The sequence below is a fragment of the Camelus bactrianus genome, chromosome 23 (genome assembly GCF_048773025.1).
Source record: "Camelus bactrianus isolate YW-2024 breed Bactrian camel chromosome 23, ASM4877302v1, whole genome shotgun sequence".
Classification (NCBI taxonomy): domain Eukaryota; kingdom Metazoa; phylum Chordata; class Mammalia; order Artiodactyla; family Camelidae; genus Camelus; species Camelus bactrianus.
The window spans coordinates 29,750,815-29,765,729 of record NC_133561.1 but is presented as its reverse complement, the minus strand read 5'-3'; the positions used below and the strand labels follow the sequence as shown (position 1 = coordinate 29,765,729).

Genomic DNA, 14,915 nt, shown 5'->3' with positions numbered 1-14,915 from the left:
GAAAGAGCTAATCCACAGTTTGCCTTACTTGCTGGATGTTTCTATCCTAAGAACAAAGAAGACTTTTCAACTTTCGCACTCTGTTCTCTATTTTTCATTGATACAGTCAATTTTTTCCAAGGTCCTATCCAGATGCTAAATAAATGTTGGCTGATAAAGAAGTCTCTGTCCTTTAGGTGGTAACAGCATCACATGAAATAGTTAAGCTGAAAAAAATTCATATACACACACAGTGACTTCTGGTTTAAAATGATGATGAAATGCATATTCATGTTTATTTCTACTCTTTCCCAAAATGCCACTGAAGTGATAGGAGAGACATTTTTTAAAAGGCAGAAGAACACAAGAGAAAGATGAAGGGTAAGGAGAGACACACAGGTGTTTGAATGGTTCCTGACTTAACAGAGAGTAGGAAGCTGAGACCTAACTGTCTGTGGAGGGAGAAGCCTGTCTATATGCTGAAGAACCTCACAAAAGCTGAAACACTGGAGGCACCAAGAGCCTCTGAAGATGGAGGACTGAAGGTATGGACTGAAAATAGGAGAATGGATTGAAAATTTACATGAAGTATATAGACCTCAAAGATCCTTCTCATATCCAGAGCATCCAGGTGACCATCCCGGCAGAAGGCAGTGGGTATTAAGTTGAAAAATCAAGCCATAGTAATTTTTGACTCAAAGATACCAGAAAGTGAAAGAAGAAGGGTGGGAAAGAAAAATATTAAGAACACAGGATGTTGGTAGTGAGGCTTAAACCTCTCTGCCCCCTCCCAGGAGGATTTCTTCCTAGAGAAACAAATGAATCTAAGAGAAAATATTTTCAGACAATAACATATGGAGCTACTTCCTACACTGATAAGTTCCCAACCCAATAACCCTACAGTCAAGCCGACCAGGAAATCAGCCTGGACCAACACATACACACAGAGCAGCTTTTTTGAAGCCTTAGTCTTAAATTATAAAGGAAAGTTATAAACCATAAGACAGTTGAGAAAGGCCTCCAGCATGAAAAACAAAAGCCAAAACTAAAAAAAAGAAAAAAATACAGACAAAAAACCAAAACCAAAACCAAAACAACAAAACTCAGAAAACACACACAGACAATGCGAACAGCAGAAGAAATTCCCACCACCAAAAACAAAAGTAGAAAAAATAAACCTGCATAATTAATATCATCAACTATAAAACAAACTACTATATATGTATGAAATGAGAAAAGGATGCTAATAAAAGCAAAAAAGATATTCAGAACGTAGGGGCTGATGGCAATTAAAAAGATCATAGCAATAATAAAAGTTTAATAGGAGGAATGCATAATAAAATTGAGCAAACCTTTAAGGAACTATAACAAAAAGACAAAGTGATAAAAGATAGAAAAAAAAATACAAAGTTAAGAGAACCAATAGGAATCCTAGGGCTAGTGGTCTAACTAGGAGTTCAAGAAAGAGAATATAGAAGAAAAATAACAAAAGAATAATAGGAAAAGCCTTCCTAAAACTGGAGGACATGAATTTCTAGACTGACTTGTCCACACAGTGAATGAAAAAAGACTAATAGCCTAATACAAGGCATGTTGTGATAAAATGTCAGAGTTCCAAGGTCAAAGAGAAGAAACTGTAACCTTCTAGAGGAGAAAACTGGGTCAAACAGAAAGAATTTGGAGTCAGAATGACATCCAAATTCTAGAAGGTAGTAATCCTGGAAATAGATGACAATAAAGAAATGCCTTCAAAATTCTAAGAAAAGGAATTTCAACTTAGATTCTCTAACAACAACAACAACAACAACAACAGAAATCTAGACAAACTTTCCATTAACTTTGTGTGTTAAGGAAAGAGTTTTCAAATATTGAAAAAAATTTTAAGTGAGAAAATTACTTCCCACGCCTCTCACCCTTTTCAGGAAGCTATCAAAATGAGGAGAAACACAAGATGAAGAAGACAAAGGTGCTGGAAGCAGGAAATCCAGTAACAATAATAACGAAAGAGGCAAAGTTAATTCTCAGAATCCGGGTAAAAGGAAGTCCCAAGATGGCAGAGGTACAGATTTGTAGAAGATAATGAAAGACTACACAAGTTTGTACTCCAAAAAGAAGGAACAAAATGGAACTCATAGTTTATTTAATGTTTGAGCATATTTCAGGGGATTTTACAGTTCCGTGTAGTTACTGAAATGTACATAGAAAAACTGAGAAAGCAGTAGAATGAGGCATTTATCAGTGGAACGAAATCTTTAAAAATTAGTGCAAAAAAAGAAATTTAATAATAATAATATGCTACATGCTAATCTGTTAATATTTATGTTCTACTAATATATATACATTTTAATGAATACTAATTTAAGTAAAAATGGTAATGGAACTATATTGAAAGCATGAGGGGGAGAGAAGGGGAAGTATGTGTGGGAGGTGAGGGTGTAAGACAGTTAAATTCTGATCTTCCATCATAGGAAGTCAACAAATAAGGTCTAAAATTGATAAATAGTTCAACATGAAGATTAGAGACATGGAACTATATACCTGAAGATAGAGTTAAAGATGTTGGAAATTGCTACCTTTTCGGGGGATACTGGGTCAAAGTATTGCTGCTTCATGTCCTTAAAAAGTACTATTTGGCTTTTTAAATTGCACACACACACATATAGCCTAAATTCAAATTTAAAAATCACATATAAAGCTGTGTAGGAAAAAAGATGTATTGTGAATATTTAGTAAAAAATAAAAAATGTACATACAACACACAATATAGTGTTGCTACATTGTAGAGTATTAATAAATTCCTAAGATTTACCACTTTGTAATATAAAGGCAGTCTCCTTAACAAAATAATCAACAGATGTACAAATCTTTACTCATTGTTCCCTAGTAAAACAATCTTTACTAAGAGCTGTGGGAGATATACAGAACTATGAAACATAATTCTTACACTAAAATAATAACTGCCATGGCAGCTAATATGTAATTGCTGTAAAGTGAACACCAAGCATTATGTCAAGTACTTTAAATTATCTCACTGTAAGATAGATGTTACCGAGTCCAAACTCGTTCTGCTCACCGCATGACAGGCCAATAAATCGGGAGATGAGGTGTTAGGGCAAGGAACGGTGACTTTCTTCGGAAAGCCAGTAGACTGAGAAGACGGCAGACTAATGTCCTAGAGAAACATCTTTCAAGTCAGAATTCAGGCTCCTTTTATACTAAAAAGGGGGAGGGGTGTGGTTGGTTGTTGCAAACTTCTGGCTGTAGGAATTCTTTGTTCTTGTAGCTGTTCATGTGGGTCAGATCATGGTGCCCCTGTAAACGTCCAACAAAACAAATGTTATTTTCCGTTTTGCAATTTGTTATCTTTATATAAGCGCAAAAGGGTTAATATCCTTAAGGGTTGGAGATTTGAGAATAGGGTCTCCTGTATTTTTCAGGCTAAAGGCAACATTGTTCTGTAAAAGGTGCAGAGCTGGCAAGACTAAGCCTAGAAAACAGGGCACCGGGCTAAAGCAAAAGAAACAGATCTAACATGGGGTCAGATTTGTTCTTTTCTATTACCTAGATACTATTGTTACCTCTATTTTCCAGAAGAGGAAACTGAGGCCCAGTAAAATGAAGTGACTTGTCCAGGTCATGGAGCTCATAAGAGATGAAGCGAGGATTCAACCCCAACCAAGCACAAGGCTTGAGAGTCTGTGCTGGTATCCACTTTGTCAAACTGTTTTATGATCTGGTTGAGAAAAACAAACAGAGCTAAATGCCCTAGTAAGACTGAAAAGAGTTCAGCATAATGCTAGAAGAGATGTCACAAAGGGATGCAAGTTTACTTTAGGGAAAATAAATGTATTACTGTAGGACTCAGGAGAGAGTGAGAACCTGGCAGGCTGATGATCAAGGAAGTACCTACTTGGACCAAGCTGGGCAGGAAGGGCATTCCTTGTGAGTGAGTCAAGACCGGACGTGGGAAACTGTGCCAGAAGTCAGCAAAGAAGGTGATTTAACTCGGTTGTAGCAAGTTTTATTCATCCATAGGAGACCAGTGAGAGTGAGGTAGGAAGCCCCATGAAAAAAGACTGGCAGGACCGCCAGGCAGGGCCACTACTCTCCTGCGGTCACCATCCACTTCCCTGGCCCAGTGGCATTATCTCACTTTTTAAACTCTGAAACGGCTTACTTCTAGGAAAGTGGAACTTACCCCTAAGAGTCTATTGGTTCCCTGAGCTAACTCCTGATTGGTCCATTTCTATAAAGCTTGTTCCTAATCAGTCACCTTTATTATACCTTATTTGCATATGATGTTACAAAATGTTGCAAAGTCTAGACTGGTAGCCTATAAAAGGCTATGTAAACCTATAGATGGGGTCTAGAGCTTGGAGTGTTAACTCCTTTGGGCCCGCTGGCATAATAAACCTGAGTTCTCCATCCCTCGTAGTGCTGCTTGGTCTCTCGCCTGGATCCAGGTTGCTGTCACAACTGACGTATAACACTGAGCTGTAACACACTTTGCTGCAACAAGAACAAGGCAGGAAGGGTTAATATCATATGACAAAAGGCCTTGAGGGGAGGCCAAAAAGACTGGATTTTATCTGGTGGAAATGGGAAGTAATTGTTGATCATTTGAGAGCTTAATCTGGACATAATATGGGTAATCACTTGCCAGGAGCAGAGGAGGTGGGAAGAAAAGCTAAGGGCTGATTGTGAAAGTCTGGATAAGGGTTTCCCAGCAGACTGGGGTTAGTGAAAGTGGAAAGAAAGGTCTGGATTTTGGATGGGAAGAACTAAGACTTATGAAAAAAAAAAAATGTTGGCTTCTGTCTTCTCTACCAAGGAGAAAAATTTTCAAACTAGAAAGGATGGAACAGATATGATTAAAATGTAATTAAACTGCAAGAAGTTCAAGTAGAATACCTTCAAATCACTGGATTTAAATAAATTACAACCCAGAACAAACACTAAGCAATTATGATTTTGAATCAGCTGATAGGATTTCTGTTAAAATGAAAGTAAATATTTCTAGAATTAATAGTAATATATGCTCATATAGGAAATAAATTGAAATAGAAAGAAGAAAAAAATCAGTAAGCTTACCCTACAGATAAAATTTTAGTTAACATTTTGGTTTATTTTTTTCAGTCTCCTTTTTATTTTATTTTATTTTTCAGTCTCTTTTATATATAACTTTGTTTCCATGTTGACACCTAGTCAGGTTGATGATCATATTATGTACAGAATTTATAATTTTCATCTTGTTTGAATAACATTTTAATAAAACATTTCATATTTTGTTACAAATTTATTTGTATGTATACTTCTTAATAATTATACAACATTCAGGAATATAGGTATATGTACTAAAAGTTAACCAAATATAGTTGGATATTTAAGTACTTTCTAATTTTTTTTTTAATGTAATTGTGATAACTTTTTGCTTAAAGTCTTTTTGCTGAATTGTGAAAAACCTTCTTAGGCTATTTTTCCAGATAAAAACCTTTAGGGAAAAACGAGAGAGTATGAAATTAGAAATCAATTTAAACATAATTTCTATTTTGGTGGGGAGGAAACAGTTAAACTGCAAATCTTAGTGAGACAACAAAATGACTGTTTATTTTAACCACTTTGCTGCCCCTGAAGGAAGGTCAGTTGATAATGACACATGGGAAAAAGTCTTAGCAAAGGAAACATCCAAGGAGGCACAACGGCTTGACAATTAACAGCAGAAGTGCACTCTAGTTATAGCTCTACTTGTGTGTTTTTATAGAGCATTTTACATTTATTTACGTGCATTTACATTTAAGTTAACTGGGACAATGAACACAGTATATTCTTAAGTATAGGTATAATTATTCTCTTAATTCATCATGTTGTGTTTTAAAATCCTGAATTCATGGAAACAGTAGATTGTGGAAAAGATATCTGAGTCAGTTAGTACCCACCGACACAGTGAAAACTATGGTGCTTGGGGTGAGCAGACCAAATACACAGCACCCTTTAAAAACCCGGCCCCTGCAGGGGTTGTTGTTTCATCTTGCGGTACCTTACATTGTGAGGTGTTAGAGGTGTGATGCACTAAGCACAAAACCTGCCCTCAGATGATTGAGTTCAAGTCTTGCCCTGATCATTACCAACTGTATGACTCTGGACTAGTTAGGTAATCCTTGAAATCCACTTAAGGATGATCGTAACACCTGCTTCATGAAATGGATGGAGGACTAATGAGATACCAGTGAAAAACACCCCAGAGGCAAGAAGATCCTCCCTGCACTTAAATTGTTGCTGTCATCACATCACCTCCGCGTTATTCTGGCACAAGATTTAGTGGGGATTCACTGAACATGGGAGCCTGAAACCCTCCTCACTAGCCCTAGAACACATTACCAGCTCCTGAGATGGTGCAGTGAGAACAAACTGGGGTCAAAACTGTATGAATGTTGGAATCTCCTTGATTGTCATTCAATGGGAGGTCACACTGGAAGTTCCCATGGATGTTCTGGTAATGATGAGCCCTCTGATTTGACCCTGTGCCTCTCAGAATATAGTGAACAACCTGGGTTATCCTATCCAAATCGAAAGATTGATCCAACCTGCTTATAAATGTTTTTGTCATGTTGTCAACTTTCTTATATATATATATAGTAACTCAGTCAGCAAAGCCAAGTACTGTTGTTCCTTACAGGCTAAGATGATTTCACAAGCAAAGTTAACACTACTTCATTAAAGCCGATCTGCTAAATTAAGGAGCAAAAAGGGAATGGGTATATTTGATTGTGCTATCCTTGATGTTATAACTTACTTGGTTCTTTGTTGCTCAAGCCCACCAACTCCAGAACTGAAAACTTTGATCTCATTTTATGGTTTTTAATCACCTTTATCGAGGTGCCACTTACATTAACCAAATGGAAACATTTAAAGTATTCAATTTGATGAGTGCTGACCAATGCATACACATGTAACCATCCCCCACCGCCAGTTGATACATAGAGTATTTCCGTTGCCCTCATAAGTTCCTTCTTGCCCTTTTGTAATCAGACCATTTCCAGTGCTCATTGTAGGGAGCCACTGAGTTGACTTCTATCACTGTAAACTGGTTTTGTATGTTCTAGAACATCACATAAATAGAATCATAGAGTATGTATTCTTATGTGTCTAGCTTCTCTTGCTCAGCAAGGTTTTGCATTTCACTCATATTGGTGTTTGTATCACTAAAACGTTCCTTACCAGTACCGAGTAGCTATCCGGAAGTAACAATGTATAGAAGCACCAATGTATGGAAGCACTGTAATTCGTTTACCCATTCAGCTATTGATGGACATTTGAACTCTTTCCAGTTGAGGCTATTATGAATAAAGCTGCTGTGAACAGCTGCGTGCAAGTCATTTGCAAATATGTTTTTATTTCCCCTGGGTCAATGCTTAGAAATGGAATTGTTGGGTCATAACGTATCTGTTAAGCTTTATAAGATGTGACCAAAGTGTTTCCCAAAGCAGCTATGATATTTTACATTCTCACTAGCAAGGTATGAGAATCCCAAGTGTTCTATATCCTCACTGATGCCTGTATTTTTAAGGTCTTTTTAAACTTTAGTCGCTCCAGTGGGTGCTTAGTAGTATTTTATTGCTTTTGATTTTCATTTCCCTGATGAATAATGATGTCGAGTTTTTTTTCCCCCTGTGCTTGCTTTGGCCATTCAATATCTTTTTTTTTTTCTGTAAAATGTCTTCAAGGAATGGAAGCAATATATGGGGAGACGCCTAGGTCTGGGTGGATAATGGTACCATTCTTTGAGATAAAACAGGTTTGAAGTAGAGAGAAAGGTGATTAAATATAAAAATGAGCTCACTTCCATATACGTCTCAAATAAACTCAAAATCATCTTAAATAGGTCTTTTATCCTGGAAAGTTCTTTCCAATTGGATATAGCAGTCAGGGAAGATTTACCTAAACTATGAATTATAAGAGAGAAATGGCCAAAGGTTGAAAGAATGTTTTCAGCCCTCATCTTAATAATTATTAAACAAATATTTATCAAACAAGCCAATAAATTCCAGGGCCATCAAGAAGATAGACTGGTAAATATAATTTAACAGCCATTTATTCAGTGCCTACTCTGCGCATGGAATTGCACTAGGGATAAAAAGATACAAAGATAAATTAGACCTTATACTTGCCCTCAATGAGTTCAACCCTCCCTGCACTTAGACTTGCCCTTCAACTAGCCCAGATGTGGCAGAATGAACTAAGAATGTACCAGCGAGGAGAGGCCAAGTGCTTTGAAACACAAGGATTGGTGTGAGGGAGGAGGAAAGAAAGGCTATCACAGGCATCTTAGAGGAGGTGGTAACAGATGGAGACCTTGAGAAAAGAGCAGCATTTTCAACAGCAATTACAGTTTTTGCTTGTTTGCGGTAAATTGCCTTCTTTACAGCAGACTTTTTGGCTTTATATGAGAAAGTGCAGTTTATCCCAGGGAAATGCTCCTCACAGAGGTCATTGGCTTTAATTTGACAACAAAAACAAGAGCTGTAGGAAAATATTTACCCACAGGTGAATCCTGAGAAATATCAAGGAACAGTTAACTTTATGTCCCAACAAATATAAAGTAACCTATGTAGCAAAAAGAGCCTAATTCTAAAGCTAGTTAGACTTGGGTTCAAACCTTGGCTTTGCCATCTGTATCCTTTAGTCCTATCATTTTCTCTTCTGAAACTCTGTTTTATCACGTAATACTAATGTACCCATGGCATTGCTGTGATGGTTAAGCAGCGAGGTTGAACATCAGACTAAGAGTAGCACATGCTATGTGATGCTTAAATGCAAATTTCTTCCTTCTCTCCTCATCCTTGTGCAATTCTAATGAGCTCAGATTGCAATTCTGCTTTTTAATTCGCAAGATCATAAATCAAGGCAAACAAAATGCAGATGGGACTACAGGGGAGTTAGAGAAAGAAGGACAATGTTTAAACAAATCTGAATTTTTGTAAATGACTAATGTTTGCCAAAGAACAAATTCATCTGGGTGGGGACAGAATAAGGAGAGTAACTGAATGATCTCAACACTATTAGAATCTCCTTTGGAAATTTTATATTTCTTTTATAGATTTTTAAATTTTTAAATTATTTTTATTTTTTCATGATATGAAGTCTTTTTAATTTACATTTAAATTAAATTAAATTAAATTTTCTTAAACAACTTTATTGCAGTATAATTTCTGTACAATAAACTATACGTATTTCAGATATACAGTTTGATGAATTTTGATAGATGTATATGCCAATGAATCCATTACCACAGTCAAGATAGCTAACATTTCCATCACTCCCCAAGAGGTACAAATTATAGATTTTTTTTTAGATTATATGCCATCACATGCTCTTTTTATAGATTGCATGAAAAGTGGGCAAGTCCTGGTATATGAAGTGTTCATTCCTGTCTATCATCACCATCTATAGTTGCTAATATTTACTGAGTATCTACTGTGGGCCAAGCAATGTATCAAATACTTTACGTACGTCATCTCATTTATCCTTCACAAAAGCCCTCTGAAGTAGGCAACATTATCAAACCTGAGTTATAAATAAGGGATCTGTGGCACAGAGTGGTTGGGTACCAGGCCACACACACAGTAAGGGAGCTACAGAGTCAGTATTTGAGACTAAGTCAGTATGACTCCCAAACCGGCCTACTTGGTCTTTGTTCTATGTTGTCTCCCATCACACACTCACATCCACACACATGGATACACATCCACATATACTCACACACATATACACATCCCCCGACATATACTCAGACACCCAGCCACATACACATTAGTAAACATACCTACACTCACTTGCATACAGATACATTCAAACACATGCACGCACGTGCGTGCGCACCCCAAAGTTTGCTGTCTCCTCCACTGTACCACCTCCACTTTGGCAAAAATTCACTGCTGTCTCAGAAAACCATGGCTTGGCAAAGAAACATCTGCTTATGCGAGTCAAGCATCACACTTCCATCATACTTCCATCTGCCTGCCGAGCCTTTCCTCACACACACAGGGAAGCCAGAGGCAGGGCAGGATGCCATTGTGCAGATGAAAACGTCACAAGGCATGAGGCCAGTTTTCTGGGTCCTGTTCAACCTCCACCCAGTGGAAAAAAAAATAATCTGATATTGCACACTGCTACCCTGATTAGCGAATTCCTGGAGAATAAGCTTCCCTTATAAGAAATAGGAGTCTGCGCCCTTGTTTTCATTCATTTTTAAAACACATACTTTACTGATCTGCGAAGCACAGCTGCCCTTGACTGCAGCAGCATGACAACATACCTCAAAAAAAGTGTTTTTCCTTGGCCATTTTACAATTAATTGGGGATAATTTGAGGCCGAGTTATGAATGCAAATGTGAAAGACTGGTTTCTTAGAACTGAGGAACTGACAGACACGTGGGGTACTTTGGTAGCGTAGAGGAAGGTTCTGGGTCTGACGTTGGGAGCAGGATGCCTTCCTGGAGGAAGTGATGGCTGAGCAGTGTAACATAGGGGTTAAGATCCCAAGCCCCAGCTCCATCCCTCACAAACCGAGTGATGGGGGGGGGGTTACTTAACTTCCTTAAACACCGTCTCACTTATCTCACTGACAACTAGGGTGATGTTTGGTTCACAGTTTTGTGTTCCTAGGCTCTAAGGAAATTGCATTATTCTCTTCTTTTTCCACTGCTCTCTCCTTCCCCTTTATTATTTGTACTCAAGTGTGTGTGGGAGTAGGGGGTGGTGTGGGAGGCAAGGCTCACTCCTTGGGCCTCTCTGAGTTTCTGTTGACACTCTCTCCCTTGCCTTGCCTTCAGCCATGTCTCACTCACGCTCCGGCTCCATCCCTCCTACACTTTCATCTCATGCTGTCCATCTCCATGTAGACACCTTGCCAAGGCATTTCTAAATTCCACAAGTGTGCAGCCAAATTTGTTATTTCTTCCCTAAATTGCCTCTTGACTTTGGAATAGATAATTCTTTTTTTTTTGGGAAAAAATATTTTTTTAATTGAAGTATAGTCAGTTACAATGTGTCAATTTCTGTGTACAGCATAATGTCCCAATCATACATACATATACATATATTCATTTTCATATTCTTTTCCATTAAAGGTTACTACACAATATTGAATGTAGTCCCCTGTGCTATACAGAAGAAATTTGTTTTTTAATCTATTTTTTATATATAGTAGTTAATATTTGTAAATCTCAAGCTCCAAAATTTAATCCCTTCCCACCCCCTTTACCCCATTAACCATAAAATTGTTTACTGTGTCTGCCAGTCTGTTTCTGTTTTGTAGATGAGTACATTAGTGTCTTCTTTTTCAGAACAAATAATTCTTTCAAATAAGGCTCCCAGTCTCACAGGCACCAAACCTCTGACTCAGCTTTAACGCTTTTTTCCTTTTCCTTATCTGTCAGTCACCAAATTCTATGAGTTCTTCCTTTGAAACTTGTCTGGTCAGAATGAACATAGAAACTCACAAGGCTTTAGTCATTGTGGCAGGGGTTTCTTAGAGTAACAAGATGGCTTCCTTAAAATAGATTTATTAATTTTATTAAAAAATTTTTTTTGGGGGTGAGGAGGTAATTAGGTTTGTTTGTTTGTTTGTTTATTTATTTATTTATTTATTTAATGGAAGTACTGGGACCCAGGACCTTGTGCATGCTAAGCACACATTCTACCACTGAGCTATATCCCCTCTCCTCTGATTTATTAATTTTAAAACTCAAATTAAAGACATTTCTGCCCTTTAATCTTAAATGATTGGACTATTGCATCGTTAGCTAAATCTAGTCTTTGCTCAGTCACTCCCATGGCAACATCTTACACACTACTCCCAAACTAACCTTGTACTTCCCTGATTAACAACTTCAACAATCTTCCAGTCAGTTGTCCAATGCTTCTGAAGATCGTAAAATGTAGAAGCCTGTGTTTAAAGATCTCTCAAGTCTGTTGCCAGACTATCTTCAGCCTCTTCTTTTATTGCTCCAATTCAGTTACTCCTGCTCTTCCTAAACTCAGCTCCTTACTGTTCTTAGAATCAACTGAGCTTTTACTGACCCCAAACTTTGCTCATACCATTCTTATCTCTTTTCATATTTTTTCCCTATTGCATTGATATTCATTTGTCATATTTAGCCGAATCACTAGGCTGTTAGCCTCCTCAACTCCGACTGCCGTGTTCCTTTCTCTTTTCTGAACCCTGCATCACATTGATTCCTAGCATTTATCACATAAAACCTCCCTCTTAGGTTATAGATTCTTGAACACAAGTATTAGTACTTTCTTAGTGTGCTCGGCGTGTGCTCTGATTTATTCAAAGTCTTTGATGTAGTCATGGGATGGTTCCTGGCACACGGCTGAGAGCCGTGTTTCTTAACCTCTGCCAAAATCATAGACCTACTTTCTATATTTTCAAATGTTTTTCAACCTTGTTATATAAACATTTTTGGAATTGGATAGTTCTATAGGGACTATTCTAGTCCCAAGCTCTCTCTTAATCAGTGAGTGAATGAGACCCTGGGAACACATAGCTGGCTCTTGGTAGATCAAGTATGAAGACTCAGGTCCAATGTTGACACCAGACGCAACTGAGAGTCTCAAACCACCTTCCCCCAAAATGCCTAATTCAGTATCCTCCACATAGAAGAAATCTTTGCTGAATGGTTTCAACAAAAAGAATGCAGTGTGGCACAGCAGGATACATAAGTATATAAGTTTGGGAACCAGAAAAACTAAATTCTGGCCTGATCACTTATTAGCGGCACAGATTTGGGCAAATTGACTACCTTCTCAGCTGGTTTCCTCATCTGTAAAATGTGGACAGTTATCTCTATGAAGTTGTGTTGGAGAAATGGTATGTCATATATATGAAGTGACTGGAACGCAACAAATTGAGGCCATTATTTAAAATAGTCTTCAGTAAATTACAAATTCACTTACTTCTTGTTGATAATGCATAGCTTTTTTTTTTTTTTTTTTTTAAATCATAGATCCTTTTTCTAAGTTGAGTAAATTGATACCGGATTTCTTTTTCCCCTTTTTCTTCCTTTTTTCAACATTCTGAGGAGAATGTTGAAATGCTGAGAGTAGTATTACTAACATCTCACTAAAGAGTCCACCCAGTTATTTCTCATAAAAGATCCTTTAAAAATGTACTATGAACTAAGTACTAAATGCTTAGGGAATTAGTGTAGCTAATTATAATATTTTCTGGCATTTGCAGGACTCATGGTTTTTTCTGGGTAAAAGGTTATTATATTCACTTAATAAACACTTAGGTCTAACAGGGCTCATAGTTAACTCTTCTAACAGCTACATAACTGGCCTTGACCAACTATGTCCCATGATGCCACCTTGCCCTTCATACCAATTCTATGAGTTCAAGCAGGAATGAAGACTTCCTGCCTCTACTGGTGTGGCAGAAGGGAGTGGTGTTTAAGGTCATGAGAGGCTCTTTGGAAGAATACATGGAGATCTGGTTTTACTTCTAAAACACGGCTGGGCTCTGATATACTTGGTGACTTTATGTCAAATATGGGAGTAAAAATAAGATACTTTAATATCAAATTTGAGGATCACATGAGAGGATTTTAAAAGCATCCCCCACGCACCCCCGACTTCTAAAATCTAGATTGTTTGAATACTGATAGGTTTCAGTGAAAGCCTATAGGAGTTCCTTTCCTGGAATCCGGCGTTGAGGGGCACCAGGTTCAGCTCAGTAAACACAAATCAGAGAAACCACTATTGTCAAAACTGCTGTTTGCCTCCTTATAAAGCTCATACTAACCAATAAAGAGTGATCAGAAAGCATTTAGGAAGGAAATCGTGATAGGAGGCACGGACCCTACAGACGTCCGCGGATCAAGGCAGAATCCCAAGACAGGAATTTCACTTAGTCTGGTAAAGTGTTTGAGGGGATGGGAAACATAGGCTAGGACTCTGCTAACTGGAGCAGGTGAATTACTCAAGGGAAACATGTTCTTGGGGTTACTCTCCACGAAAGTGAGAAACTGGCCTTTTCATCAATGTTCTTTAGTGTTTTTGACAGAGGTGGTGCTGAGTTGGCTGGGTCTCTACTCTGGCCAGCACCACGTAGATCTCTGGTTCTCAACCTGGCTGCAAAGTAGAATTACCTGGTGCCTTTTAAACAATCCTGATGTGTGGTCCCATCTCCAGAGATTCTAATTTAAGTTGTCTGTAGGTGTAGTTTAAACATCTGGATTTTAAAAACACTCCCCGCGTGATCTTAAGGGTGGCCAGCCTCGTAAATCACTGGCATAAACTTGAAGTTTTCTAAAAAACCTTCCTCTTCACATCCACCACCCTAGCATTCAGCTTTCCAGCGCTTGGTTTGTTTTCTCATCTTTCTCCCTGCCCACCCCGCTCACCGCGCCCCCCCCCCCCCCGACCCCCCGCCCCATGCATACTCCGCAGGATGGTGACTTTCTCTCTGTAGTCACACTACAGTAGTTGCCAAGTAGAATTCAAGAGATGTCCCTGGTAAGAATCCTGGCGAAGAAAGCGATTCTCATGCAAACATGGTACGAACAATGTTCACTCCCTGCTGTGTTTGTCGCTTGACCTGTTTTCTTGGGTGTTTCCCACTTGTCGTTTTCAGATTAGTGTCCTAGGACACAATACACACTGTGGTCTTTCCCCCAGTCCTCCTCTTGTTGGCATTTGACAGACCTCCTAGTTGAACGCACCGCGTCCCTGGGTGGGCACTATTTCTCAGCTCCCGGGAGCAACCTCAAAATCCACCGCACCTACCGCTCAGCTTGCAAACACTCAACACGCTTAATTTCCACTTGAACTAATTCAGGTTCCCAGAAAGCAAAGCCTGCGCCACTTAACCACTCCTCTCCCCTCCGTTTCCCCCCATTCCTTGGTTTACTTAAGAAAGCACATATTTA

At 38.4% G+C, this 14,915-nt stretch overlaps 1 long non-coding RNA gene across 8 annotated transcripts in view; it reads right to left on the bottom strand.

Annotated features, from left to right (window-relative positions):
- LOC123619225 (uncharacterized) overlaps positions 1-14,915 on the bottom strand; it is a 45,760-nt gene that overhangs the window by 29,650 nt on the left and 1,195 nt on the right. For 5 of the 8 annotated variants that reach the window (XR_012501877.1, XR_006727760.2, XR_012501880.1 and 2 more), the window contains exons 1-2: positions 3,558-14,370; positions 3,053-3,291 (exon numbers count right to left, since the gene is read on the bottom strand). This is a non-coding gene — a long non-coding RNA (uncharacterized LOC123619225). Of the gene's footprint in view, positions 1-3,052; positions 3,292-3,557; positions 14,371-14,915 lie in introns of those variants that run through there. The other 3 variants (XR_012501878.1, XR_012501879.1, XR_012501881.1) reach the window with 2 other exon arrangements.